This window comes from Oncorhynchus keta, chromosome 33, assembly GCF_023373465.1.
Source record: "Oncorhynchus keta strain PuntledgeMale-10-30-2019 chromosome 33, Oket_V2, whole genome shotgun sequence".
Taxonomy (NCBI): Eukaryota; Metazoa; Chordata; class Actinopteri; order Salmoniformes; family Salmonidae; genus Oncorhynchus; species Oncorhynchus keta.
The window spans coordinates 11782754-11796985 of record NC_068453.1 but is presented as its reverse complement, the minus strand read 5'-3'; the positions used below and the strand labels follow the sequence as shown (position 1 = coordinate 11796985).

Genomic DNA, 14232 nt, shown 5'->3' with positions numbered 1-14232 from the left:
GAGGGAGTAGTATAATACCCTGAGAGGAGAGAGAGGAGGAGTAGTATAATACCCTGAGAGTAGAGAGAGAGGAGGAGTAGTATAATACCCTGAGAGTAGAGAGAGGAGGAGTAGTATAATACCCTGAGAGGAGAGAGAGGAGGGAGTAGTATAATACCTGAGAGGAGAGAGGGGAGGAGTAGTATAATACCCTGAGAGTAGAGAGAGAGGAGGGAGTAGTATAATACCCTGAGAGGAGAGAGAGAGGAGGGAGTAGTATAATACCCTGAGAGGAGAGAGAGGAGGGAGTAGTATAATAAATACCCTGAGAGAGAGAGAGGAGGGAGTAGTATAATACCCTGAGAGGAGAGAGAGGAGGGAGTAGTATAATAAATACCCTGAGAGTAGAGAGAGGAGGGAGTAGTATAATACCCTGAGAGGAGAGAGAGGAGGGAGTAGTATAATACCCTGAGAGTAGAGAAAGGAGGGAGTAGTATAATACCCTGAGAGGAGAGAGAGAGGAGGGAGAAGTACAACACGCTGAGAGGAGAGAGAGGGGAGGGAGTAGTATAATAAATACCCTGAGAGTAGAGAGAGGAGGGAGTAGTATAATACGCTGAGAGGAGGGGGAGTAGTATAATACCCTGAGAGTGAGAGAGAGGAGGGAGTAGTATAATACACTGAGAGTAGAGAGAGAGGAGGGAGTAGTATAATACCCTGAGAGGAGAGAGAGGAGGGAGTAGTATAATACCCTGAGAGGAGAGAGAGGAGGGAGTAGTATAATACCCTAGAGAGAGAGGAGGGAGTAGTATAATACCCTGAGAGGAGAGAGAGGAGGGAGTAGTATAATACCCTGAGAGTAGAGAGAGGAGGGAGTAGTATAATACCCTGAGAGGAGAGAGCGGAAGGAGTAGTATAATAACCTGAGAGGAGAGAGAGGAGGGAGTAGTATAATACCATGTGAGTAGAGAGAGAGGAGGGAATAGTATAATACCCTGAGAGGAGAGAGCGGAGGGAGTAGTATAATACCCTGAGAGGAGAGAGAGGAGGGAGTAGTATAATACCCTGAGAGGAGAGAGAGGAGGGAGTAGTATAATACCATGAGAGTAGAGAGAGAGGAGGGAGAAGTACACCACGCTGAGAGGAGAGAGAGGTGAGGGAGTAGTATAATACGCTGAGAGGAGGGGGAGTAGTATAATACCCTGAGAGGAGGGGGAGTAGTATAATACCTGAGAGGAGAGAGGGGGGAGGGAGGAGTATAATACCATGAGAGTAGAGAGAGAGGAGGGAGTAGTATAATACCCTGAGAGTAGAGAGAGAGAGGAGGGAGTAGTATAATACCCTGAGAGTAGAGAGAGAGGAGGGAGTAGTATAATACCCTGAGAGAGAGAGAGAGGAGGGAGAAGTACAACACGCTGAGAGGAGAGAGAGGGGAGGGAGTAGTACACTGAGAGGAGGGGGAGTAGTATAATACCCTGAGAGTTGAGAGAGATGAGGGAGTAGTATAATACCCTGAGAGTAGAGAGAGAGGAGGGAGTAGTATAATACACTGAGAGTAGAGAGAGAGGAGGGAGTAGTATAATACCCTGAGAGGTGAGAGAGGAGGGAGTAGTATAATACCCTGAGAGTAGAGAGAGAGGAGGGAGTAGTATAATACCCTGAGAGGAGAGAGAGGAGGGAATAGTATAATACACTGAGAGGAGGGGGAGTAGTATAATACCCTGAGAGTTGAGAGAGATGAGGGAGTAGTATAATACCCTGAGAGTAGAGAGAGAGGAGGGAGTAGTATAATACCCTGAGAGTAGAGGGAGAGGAGGGAGTAGTATAATACCCTGAGAGGAGAGAGAGAAGGGAGTAGTATAATACCCTGAGAGTAGAGAGAGAGGAGGGAGTAGTATAATACCCTGAGAGGAGAGAGAGGAGGGAGTAGTATAATACCCTGAGAGTAGCGAGAAGAGGGAGTAGTATAATACCCTGAGAGTAGAGAGAGGAGGGAGTAGTATAATACCCTGAGAGGAGAGAGAGGAGGGACTCGTATAATAAATACCCTGAGAGAGAGAGAGAGGGAGTAGTATAATACCTGAGAGTAGAGAGAGGAGGGAGAGTATAATACACTGAGAGGAGGGGGAGTAGTATAATACCCTGAGAGTTGAGAGAGATGAGGGAGTAGTATAATACCCTGAGAGTAGAGAGAGAGGAGGGAGTAGTATAATACCCTGAGAGTAGAGGAGAGGAGGGAGTAGTATAATACCCTGAGAGGAGAGAGAGAAGGAGTAGTATAATACCCTGAGAGTAGAGAGAGGAGGGAGTAGTATAATACCCTGAGAGAGAGAGAGGAGGAGTAGTATAATACCCTGAGAGTAGAGAGAAGAGGGAGTAGTATAATACCCTGAGAGGAGAGAGAGAGGAGGGAGTAGTATAACACCTGAGAGGAGAGAGAGGAGGGAGTATAATAAATACCCTGAGAGTAGAGAGAGGAGGGAGTAGTATAATACCTGAGAGTAGAGAGAGGAGGGAGTAGTATAATACCCTGAGAGGAGAGAGAGGAGGAGTAGTATAATACCCTGAGAGTAGAGAGAGAGGAGGGAGTAGTATAATACCCTGAGAGGAGAGAGAGGAGGGAGTAGTATAATACACTGAGAGAGGAGGGAGGAGTATAATACCCTGAGAGTTGAGAGAGATGAGGAGTAGTATAATACCCTGAGAGTAGAGAGAGAGGAGGGAGTAGTATAATACCCTGAGAGGAGAGAGAGGAGGAGTAGTATAATACCCTGAGAGGAGAGAGAGGAGGGAGTAGTATAATACCCTGAGAGTAGAGAGAGGAGGGAGTAGTATAATACCCTGAGAGGAGAGAGAGGAGGGGAGTAGTATAATACACCTAGTATAATACCCTGAGAGTTGAGAGAGATGAGGGAGTAGTATAATACCCTGAGAGTAGAGAGAGAGGAGGGAGTAGTATAATACCCTGAGAGTAGAGAGAGAGGAGGGAGTAGTATAATACCTGAGAGGAGAGAGAGAGGGAGTAGTATAATACCCTGAGAGTAGAGAGAGGAGGAGGAGTAGTATAATACCTGAGAGGAGAGAGAGGAGGGAGTAGTATAATACCCTGAGAGTAGAGAGAGAGGGAGTAGTATAATACCCTGAGAGTAGAGAGAGGAGGGAGTAGTATAATACCCTGAGAGGAGAGAGAGGAGGAGTATAATAAATACCCTGAGAGGAGAGAGAGGAGGGAGTAGTATAATACCTGAGAGGAGAGAGAGGAGGGAGTAGTATAATACACTGAGAGGAGAGAGACCCTGAGAGGAGAGAGATGAGGGAGTAGTATAATACCCTGAGAGTAGAGAGAGAGGAGGGAGTAGTATAATACCCTGAGAGAGAGAGAGGAGGGAGTAGTATAATACCCTGAGAGGAGAGAGAGAGGAGGAGTAGTATAATACCCTGAGAGAGAGAGAGAGGAGGGAGTAGTATAATACCCTGAGAGGAGAGAGAGGAGGGAGTAGTATAATACCCTGAGAGTAGAGAGAAGAGGGAGTAGTATAATACCCTGAGAGTAGAGAGAGAGGAGGGAGTAGTATAACACCCTGAGAGGAGAGAGAGGAGGGAGTAGTATAAAAATACCCTGAGAGTAGAGAGAGGAGGAGTAGTATAATACCTGAGAGTAGAGAGAGGAGGAGTAGTATAATACCCTGAGAGTAGAGAGAGGAGGGAGTAGTATAATACCCTGAGAGAGAGAGAGGAGGAGTAGTATGATACCCTGAGAGAGAGAGAGGAGGAGTAGTATAATACCCTGAGAGAGAGAGAGAGGAGGGAGTAGTATAATACCCTGAGAGAGAGAGAGGAGGGACTCGTATAATAAATACCCTGAGAGAGAGAGAGGAGGGAGTAGTATAATACCTGAGAGTAGAGAGAGGAGGGAGTAGTATAATACTCTGAGAGGAGGGGGAGTAGTATAATACCCTGAGAGTTGAGAGAGATGAGGGAGTAGTATAATACCCTGAGAGTAGAGAGAGAGGAGGGAGTAGTATAATACCCTGAGAGGAGAGAGAGGAGGGAGTAGTATAATACCCTGAGAGGAGAGAGAGGAGGGAGTAGTATAATACCCTGAGAGTAGAGAGAGAGGAGGGAGTAGTATAATACCCTGAGAGGAGAGAGAGGAGGGAGTAGTATAATACCCTGAGAGTAGCGAGAAGAGGGAGTAGTATAATACCCTGAGAGTAGAGAGAGGAGGGAGTAGTATAATACCCTGAGAGGAGAGAGAGGAGGGACTAGTATAATAAATACCCTGAGAGTAGAGAGAGGAGGGAGTAGTATAATACCTGAGAGTAGAGAGAGGAGGGAGTAGTATAATACCCTGAGAGTAGAGAGAGGAGGGAGTAGTATAATACCCTGAGAGGAGAGAGAGGAGGGAGTAGTATGATACCCTGAGAGGAGAGAGAGGAGGGAGTAGTATAATACCCTGAGAGTAGAGAAAGGAGGGAGTAGTATAATACCCTGAGAGAGAGAGAGAGGAGGGAGAAGTACAACACGCTGAGAGGAGAGAGAGGGGAGGGAGTAGTATAATACGCTGAGAGGAGGGGGAGTAGTATAATACCCTGAGAGTAGAGAGAGAGGAGGGAGTAGTATAATACCCTGAGAGGAGAGAGAGGAGGGAGTAGTATAATACCCTGAGAGAGAGAGAGGAGGGAGTAGTATAATACACTGAGAGTAGAGAGAGGAGGGAGTAGTATAATACCCTGAGAGGAGAGAGAGGAGGGAGTAGTATAATACCCTGAGAGTAGAGAGAGGAGGGAGTAGTATAATACACTGAGAGGAGAGAGAGGAGGGAGTAGTATAATACCCTGAGAGGAGAGAGAGGAGGGAGTAGTATAATACCCTGAGAGTAGAGAGAGGAGGGAGTAGTATAATACCTGAGAGTAGAGAGAGGAGGGAGTAGTATAATACACTGAGAGGAGAGAGAGGAGGGAGTCGTATAATACCCTGAGAGGAGAGAGAGAGGAGGGAGAAGTACAACACGCTGAGAGGAGAGAGAGGGGAGGGAGTAGTATAATACGCTGAGAGGAGGGGGAGTAGTATAATACCCTGAGAGTTGAGAGAGAGGAGGGAGTAGTATAATACCCTGAGAGTAGAGAGAGAGGAGGGAGTAGTATAATACCCTGAGAGTAGAGAGAGGAGGGGGAGTAGTATAATACCCTGAGAGGAGAGAGAGAAGGGAGTAGTATAATACCCTGAGAGTAGAGAGAGAGGAGGGAGTAGTATAATACCCTGAGAGGAGAGAGAGGAGGGAGTAGTATAATACCCTGAGAGTAGAGAGAGAGGAGGGAGTAGTATAATACCCTGAGAGTAGAGAGAGGAGGGAGTAGTATAATACCCTGAGAGGAGAGAGCGGAAGGAGTAGTATAATACCTGAGAGGAGAGAGGGGGGAGGGAGGAGTATAATACCATGAGAGTAGAGAGAGAGGAGGGAGTAGTATAATACCCTGAGAGTAGAGAGAGAGAGGAGGGAGTAGTATAATACCCTGAGAGGAGAGAGAGGAGGGAGTAGTATAATAAATACCCTGAGAGTAGAGAGAGGAGGGAGTAGTATAATACCCTGAGAGGAGAGAGAGGAGGGAGTAGTATAATAAATACCCTGAGAGTAGAGAGAGGAGGGAGTAGTATAATACCCTGAGAGGAGAGAGAGGAGGGAGTAGTATAATACCCTGAGAGTAGAGAAAGGAGGGAGTAGTATAATACCCTGAGAGGAGAGAGAGAGGAGGGAGAAGTACAACACGCTGAGAGTAGAGAGAGGGGAGGGAGTAGTATAATAAATACCCTGAGAGTAGAGAGAGGAGGGAGTAGTATAATACGCTGAGAGGAGGGGGAGTAGTATAATACCCTGAGAGTTGAGAGAGAGGAGGGAGTAGTATAATACCCTGAGAGAGAGAGAGGAGGGAGTAGTATAATACCCTGAGAGTAGAGAGAGGAGGGAGTAGTATAATACCCTGAGAGGAGAGAGAGGAGGGAGTAGTATAATACCCTGAGAGTAGAGAGAGGAGGGAGTAGTATAATACCCTGAGAGGAGAGAGAGGAGGGAGTAGTATAATACCCTGAGAGTAGAGAGAGGAGGGAGTAGTATAATACCCTGAGAGGAGAGAGCGGAAGGAGTAGTATAATAACCTGAGAGGAGAGAGAGGAGGGAGTAGTATAATACCATGTGAGTAGAGAGAGAGGAGGGAATAGTATAATACCCTGAGAGGAGAGAGCGGAGGGAGTAGTATAATACCCTGAGAGGAGAGAGAGGAGGGAGTAGTATAATACCCTGAGAGGAGAGAGAGGAGGGAGTAGTATAATACCATGAGAGTAGAGAGAGAGGAGGGAGAAGTACACCACGCTGAGGGAGTAGTATAATACGCTGAGAGGAGGGGGAGTAGTATAATACCCTGAGGAGGGGGAGAGTATAATACCTGAGAGAGAGAGGAGGAGGGAGGAGTATAATACCTGAGAGTAGAGAGAGAGGAGGGAGTAGTATAATACCCTGAGAGTAGAGAGAGAGGAGGAGGAGTAGTATAATACCCTGAGAGTAGAGAGAGAGGAGGAGTAGTATAATACCCTGAGAGAGAGAGAGAGAGAGAGGAGAAGTATAACACCCTGAGAGGAGAGGGAGGGAGAGTATAATACACTGAGAGGAGGGGGAGTAGTATAATACCCTGAGAGTTGAGAGAGATGAGGGAGTAGTATAATACCCTGAGAGTAGAGAGAGAGGAGGGAGTAGTATAATACACTGAGAGTAGAGAGAGGAGGGAGTAGTATAATACCCTGAGAGGTGAGAGAGGAGGGAGTAGTATAATACCCTGAGAGTAGAGAGAGAGGAGGGAGTAGTATAATACCCTGAGAGGAGAGAGAGGAGGGAATAGTATAATACACTGAGAGGAGGGGGAGTAGTATAATACCCTGAGAGTTGAGAGAGATGAGGGAGTAGTATAATACCCTGAGAGTAGAGAGAGAGGAGGAGTAGTATAATACCCTGAGAGTAGAGAGAGAGGAGGGAGTAGTATAATACCCTGAGAGAGAGAGAGGAGGGAGTAGTATAATACCCTGAGAGGGAGAGAGAGGAGGGAGTAGTATAATACCCTGAGAGGAGAGAGAGGAGGGAGTAGTATAATACCCTGAGAGTAGAGAGAAGAGGGAGTAGTATAATACCCTGAGAGTAGAGAGAGGAGGGAGTAGTATAATACCCTGAGAGGAGAGAGAGGAGGGAGTATAATAATACCCTGAGAGTAGAGAGAGGAGGGAGTAGTATAATACCTGAGAGAGAGAGAGGAGGGAGTAGTATAATACGCTGAGAGGAGGGGGAGTAGTATAATACCCTGAGAGAGAGAGAGAGGAGGGAGTAGTATAATACCCTGAGAGTAGAGAGAGAGGAGGGAGTAGTATAATACCCTGAGAGTAGAGGAGAGGAGGGAGTAGTATAATACCCTGAGAGGAGAGAGAGAGGGAGTAGTATAATACCCTGAGAGTAGAGAGAGAGGAGGGAGTAGTATAATACCCTGAGAGGAGAGAGAGGAGGGGAGTAGTATAATACCCTGAGAGTAGAGAGAAGGAGGAGTAGTATAATACCTGAGAGAGAGAGAGGAGGGAGTAGTATAATACCCTGAGAGTAGAGAGGAGGAGGGAGTAGTATAATACCCTGAGAGTAGAGAGAGGAGGGAGTAGTATAATACCCTGAGAGTAGAGAGAGAGAGGGAGTAGTATAATACCCTGAGAGTAGAGAGAGAGGAGGGAGTAGTATAATACCCTGAGAGGAGAGAGAGGAGGGAGTAGTATAATACCCTGAGAGGAGAGAGAGGAGGGAGTAGTATAATACCCTGAGAGTAGAGAGAGAGGAGGGAGTAGTATAATACCCTGAGAGGAGAGAGAGGAGGGAGTAGTATAATACCCTGAGAGTAGAGAGAGGAGGGAGTAGTATAATACCCTGAGAGGAGAGAGAGGAGGGAGTAGTATAATACACTGAGAGGAGGGGAGGAGTATAATACCCTGAGAGAGAGAGAGAGGAGGGAGTAGTATAATACCCTGAGAGTAGAGAGAGGAGGGAGTAGACCCTGAGAGGAGAGAGAGAGGAGGGAGTAGTATAATACCCTGAGAGGAGAGAGAGGAGGGAGTAGTATAATACCCTGAGAGAGAGAGAGGAGGGAGTAGTATAATACCCTGAGAGGAGAGAGAGGAGGGAGACCCTGAGAGGAGAGAGAGGAGGAGTAGTATAATACCCTGAGAGGAGAGAGAGGAGGGAGTAGTATAATACCCTGAGAGGAGAGAGAGGAGGGAGTAGTATAATACCCTGAGAGTAGAGAGAGGAGGGAGTAGTATAATACCTGAGAGAGAGAGAGGAGGGGAGTAGTATAATACCCTGAGAGTAGAGAGAGGAGGGAGTAGTATAATACCCTGAGAGAGAGAGAGAGGAGGGAGTAGTATAATACCCTGAGAGAGAGAGAGGAGGGAGTAGTATAATACCCTGAGAGTAGAGAGAGGAGGGGAGTAGTATAATACCCTGAGAGAGAGAGAGGAGGGAGAAGTACAACACCTGAGAGGAGAGAGAGGAGGGAGTAGTATAATACCCTGAGAGGAGAGAGAGGAGGGAGTAGTATAATACCTGAGAGAGAGAGAGAGGAGGGGAGTAGTATAATACCCTGAGAGAGAGAGAGAGGAGGAGTAGTATAATACCCTGAGAGTAGAGAGAGGAGGGAGTAGTATAATACCCTGAGAGTAGAGAGGAGGAGGGAGTAGTATAATACCCTGAGAGTAGAGAGAGGAGGGAGTAGTATAATACCCTGAGAGTAGAGAGAGGAGGGAGTAGTATAATACCCTGAGAGAGAGAGAGAGGAGGGAGTAGTATAACACCTGAGAGTAGAGAGAGAGGAGGGAGTAGTATAATACCCTGAGAGAGGAGAGAGAGGGGAGAAGTATAACACCCTGAGAGAGAGAGAGGAGGGAGTAGTATAATACCCTGAGAGGAGGGGGAGGAGTATAATACCCTGAGAGGAGAGAGAGAGGAGGGAGTAGTATAATACCCTGAGAGTAGAGAGAGGAGGAGTAGTATAATACCCTGAGAGGGAGTAGTATAATACCCTGAGAGAGAGAGAGGAGGGAGTAGTATAATACCCTGAGAGAGAGAGAGGAGGGAGTAGTATAATACCCTGAGAGGAGAGAGAGGAGGGAGTAGTATAATACCTGGGGGAAGAGAGAGAGGAGGGAGTAGTATAATACCCTGAGAGTAGAGAGAGGAGGGAGTAGTATAATACCCTGAGAGGAGAGAGAGGAGGAGTAGTATAATACCCTGAGAGTAGAGAGAGGAGGGAGTAGTATAATACCCTGAGAGTAGAGAGAGAGGAGGGAGTAGTATAATACCCTGAGAGTAGAGAGAGGAGGGAGTAGTATAATACCCTGAGAGAGAGAGAGGAGGGAGTAGTATAATACCCTGAGAGTAGAGAGAGGAGGGAGTAGTATAATACCCTGAGAGTAGAGAGAGGAGGGAGTAGTATAATACCTGAGAGGAGAGAGAGGAGGGAGTAGTATAATACCCTGAGAGGAGAGAGAGGAGGGAGTAGTATAATACCCTGAGAGTAGAGAGAGAGGAGGGAGTAGTATAATACCCTGAGAGGAGAGAGAGGAGGGAGTAGTATAATACGCTGAGAGGAGGGGGAGTAGTATAATACCATGAGAGTAGAGAGAGAGGAGGGAGAAGTACAACACGCTGAGAGGAGAGAGAGGAGGGAGTAGTATAATACCTGAGAGGAGAGAGAGGAGGGAGTAGTATAATACCCTGAGAGTAGAGAGAGAGGAGGGAGTAGTATAATACCCTGAGAGTAGAGAGAGGAGGGAGTAGTATAATACCCTGAGAGAGAGAGAGAGGGAGTAGTATAATACCCTGAGAGGAGAGAGAGGAGGGAGTAGTATAATACACTGAGAGAGAGAGAGGAGGGAGTAGTATAATACCCTGAGAGGAGAGAGAGAGGAGGGAGAAGTACAACCTGAGAGAGAGAGGAGGGAGTATATAATACGCTGAGAGTAGAAGGGGAGTAGTATAATACCTGAGAGTAGAGAGAGAGGAGGGAGTAGTATAACACCCTGAGAGGAGAGAGAGGAGGGAGTAGTATAACACGCTGAGAGAGGAGAGGGGAGTAGTATAATAATACCCTGAGAGTAGAGGGGGAGGGAGTAGTATAATACCTGAGAGTAGAGAGAGGAGGGAGTAGTATAATACCCTGAGAGGAGAGAGAGAGGAGGGAGTAGTATAATACCCTGAGAGTAGAGAGAGGAGGGAGTAGTATAACACCCTGAGAGGAGAGAGAGGAGGGAGTAGTATAATACCCTGAGAGTAGAGAGAGGAGGGAGTAGTATAATACCCTGAGAGTAGAGAGAGAGGAGGGAGTAGTATACTGAGAGGAGAGAGAGGAGGGAGTAGTATAATACCCTGAGAGAGAGAGAGGAGGGAGTAGTATAATACCCTGAGAGTAGAGAGAGGAGGGAGTAGTATAATACCCTGAGAGTAGAGAGAGGAGGGAGTAGTATAATACCCTGAGAGGAGAGAGAGGAGGGAGTAGTATAATACCCTGAGAGTAGAGAGAGGAGGGAGTAGTATAATACCCTGAGAGGAGAGAGAGAGGAGGGAGAAGTACAACACGCTGAGAGGAGAGAGAGGGGAGGGAGTAGTATAATACGCTGAGAGGAGGGGGAGTAGTATAATACCCTGAGAGTTGAGAGAGAGGAGGGAGTAGTATAATACCCTGAGAGTAGAGAGAGAGGAGGGAGTAGTATAATACCCTGAGAGTAGAGGAGAGGAGGGAGTAGTATAATACCCTGAGAGGAGAGAGAGGAGGGAGTAGTATAATACCTGAGAGTAGAGAGAGAGGAGGGAGTAGTATAATACCCTGAGAGGAGAGAGAGGAGGGAGTAGTATAATACCCTGAGAGTAGAGAGAGGAGGGAGTAGTATAATACCCTGAGAGGAGAGAGAGGAGGGAGTAGTATAATACCCTGAGAGTAGAGAGAAGAGGGAGTAGTATAATACCCTGAGAGTAGAGAGAGGAGGGAGTAGTATAATACCCTGAGAGGAGAGAGAGGAGGACTAGTATAATAAATACCCTGAGAGTAGAGAGAGGAGGGAGTAGTATAATACCTGAGAGTAGAGAGAGGAGGGAGTAGTATAATACCCTGAGAGTAGAGAGAGGAGGGAGTAGTATAATACCCTGAGAGTAGAGAGAGGAGGGAGTAGTATAATACCCTGAGAGGAGAGAGAGGAGGGAGTAGTATAATACCCTGAGAGTAGAGAAAGGAGGGAGTAGTATAATACCCTGAGAGGAGAGAGAGAGGAGGGAGAAGTACAACACGCTGAGAGGAGAGAGAGGGGAGGGAGTAGTATAATACGCTGAGAGGAAGGGGAGTAGTATAATACCATGAGAGTAGAGAGAGAGGAGGGAGAAGTACAACACGCTGAGAGGAGAGAGAGGGGAGGGAGTAGTATAATACGCTGAGAGGAGGGGGAGTAGTATAATACCCTGATAGGAGGGGGAGTAGGGAGTAGTATGATACCCTGAGAGAGAGAGAGGAGGGAGTAGTATAATACCCTGAGAGTAGAGAGAGGAGGGAGTAGTATAATACCTGAGAGTAGAGAGAGAGGAGGGAGTAGTATAATACCCTGAGAGGAGAGAGAGGAGGGAGTAGTATAATACCCTGAGAGTAGAGAGAGGAGGGAGTAGTATAATACCCTGAGAGGAGAGAGAGGAGGGAGTAGTATAATACACTGAGAGGAGAGAGAGGAGGGAGTAGTATAATACCCTGAGAGGAGAGAGAGGAGGGAGTAGTATAATACCCTGAGAGTAGAGAGAGAGGAGGGAGTAGTATAATACCCTGAGAGGAGAGAGAGGAGGAAGGGAGTAGTATAATACCCTGAGAGTAGAGAGAGAGGAGGGAGAAGTATAACACCCTGAGAGGAGAGAGAGGAGGGAGTAGTATAATACCTGAGAGAGAGGGGAGGAGTATATAATACCCTGAGAGTAGAGAGAGAGAGGAGGGAGTAGTATAATACCCTGAGAGGAGAGAGAGAGGAGGGAGTAGTATAATACCCTGAGAGTAGAGAGAGGAGGGAGTAGTATAATACCCTGAGAGTAGAGAGAGGAGGGAGTAGTATAATACCCTGAGAGGAGAGAGGAGGGAGTAGTATAATACCCTGAGAGGAGAGAGAGAGGAGGGAGAAGTATAACACGCTGAGAGGAGAGAGAGGGGAGGGAGTAGTATAATACGCTGAGAGGAAGGGGAGTAGTATAATACCATGAGAGTAGAGAGAGAGGAGGGAGAAGTACAACACGCTGAGAGGAGAGAGAGGGGAGGGAGTAGTATAATACCCTGAGAGGAGGGGGAGTAGTATAATACCCTGAGAGGAGGGGGAGTAGGGAGTAGTATTATACCATGAGAGTAGAGAGAGGAGGGAGTAGTATAATACCCTGAGAGTAGAGAGAGGAGGGAGTAGTATAATACCTGAGAGGAGAGAGAGGAGGGAGTAGTATAATACCCTGAGAGGAGAGAGAGGAGGGAGTAGTATAATACCCTGAGAGTAGAGAGAGGAGGGAGTAGTATAATACCCTGAGAGTAGAGAGAGAGGAGGGAGTAGTATAATACCCTGAGAGAGAGAGAGAGGAGGGAGTAGTATAATACCCTGAGAGGAGAGAGAGGAGGGAGTAGTATAATACCCTGAGAGTAGAGAGAGGAGGGAGTAGTATAATACCCTGAGAGTAGAGAGAGAGGAGGGAGTAGTATAATACCCTGAGAGGAGAGAGAGGAGGGAGTAGTATAATACCCTGAGAGTAGAGAAAGGAGGGAGTAGTATAATACCCTGAGAGGAGAGAGAGAGGAGGGAGAAGTACAACACGCTGAGAGGAGAGAGAGGGGAGGGAGTAGTATAATACTCTGAGAGGAGGGGGAGTAGTATAATACCCTGAGAGTTGAGAGAGAGGAGGGAGTAGTATAATACCCTGAGAGTAGAGAGAGGAGGGAGTAGTATAATACCCTGAGAGTAGAGAGAGAGGAGGGAGTAGTATAATACCCTGAGAGGAGAGAGAGGAGGGAGTAGTATAATACCCTGAGAGTAGAGAGAGAGGAGGGAGTAGTATAATACCCTGAGAGGTGAGAGAGGAGGGAGTAGTATAATACCCTGAGAGTAGAGAGAGAGGAGGGAGTAGTATAATACCCTGAGAGGAGAGAGAGGAGGGAGTAGTATAATACCCTGAGAGTAGAGAGAGGAGGGAGTAGTATAATACCCTGAGAGTAGAGAGAGGAGGGAGTAGTATAATACCCTGAGAGGAGAGAGAGGAGGAGTATAATAATACCCTGAGAGTAGAGAGAGGAGGGAGTAGTATAATACCTGAGAGTAGAGAGAGGAGGGAGTAGTATAATACCCTGAGAGTAGAGAGAGGAGGGAGTAGTATAATACCCTGAGAGTAGAGAGAGGAGGGAGTAGTATAATACCCTGAGAGGAGAGAGAGGAGGGAGTAGTATAATACCCTGAGAGAGAGAGAGGAGGGAGTAGTATAATACCCTGAGAGAGAGAGAGAGGAGGGAGTATAAACACCTGAGAGAGAGAGAGGGGAGGAGGAGGAAGGTAGTATAATACCCTGAGAGTAGAGAGAGAGGAGGGAGAAGTACAACACGCTGAGAGGAGAGAGAGGAGGGAGTAGACCCTGAGAGGAGGGGGGTAGTATAATACCCTGATAGGAGGGGGAGAGAGATATTATACCTGAGAGGAGAGAGAGGAGGGAGTAGTATACCCTGAGAGTAGAGAGAGGAGGGATAGTATAATACCTGAGAGTAGAGAGAGGAGGGAGTAGTATAATACCCTGAGAGTAGAGAGAGGAGGGAGTAGTATAATACCCTGAGAGGAGAGAGAGAGGAGGGAGAAGTATAATACCCTGAGAGTAGAGAGAGGAGGGAGTAGCATAATACCCTGAGAGTAGAGAGAGGAGGGAGTAGTATGATACCCTGAGAGTAGAGAGAGAGGAGGGAGAAGTACAACACGCTGAGAGGAGAGAGAGGGGAGGGAGTAGTATAATACCCTGAGAGGAGGGGGAGTAGTATAATACCCTGAGAGGAGGGGGAGTAGGGAGTAGTATTATACCATGAGAGTAGAGAGAGGAGGGAGTAGTATAATACCCTGAGAGGAGAGAGAGGAGGGAGTAGTATAATACCCTGAGAGTAGAGAGAGGAGGGAGTAGTATAATACCCTGAG

General features: G+C 47.1%; 1 protein-coding gene across 3 annotated transcripts in view; it reads right to left on the bottom strand.

Moving 5' to 3' along the window:
* The window catches only part of LOC118365943 (metabotropic glutamate receptor 8-like), a 308531-nt gene that overhangs the window by 114181 nt on the left and 180118 nt on the right, over window positions 1-14232 (bottom strand). The gene's annotated exons all lie outside the window — the stretch shown is intronic.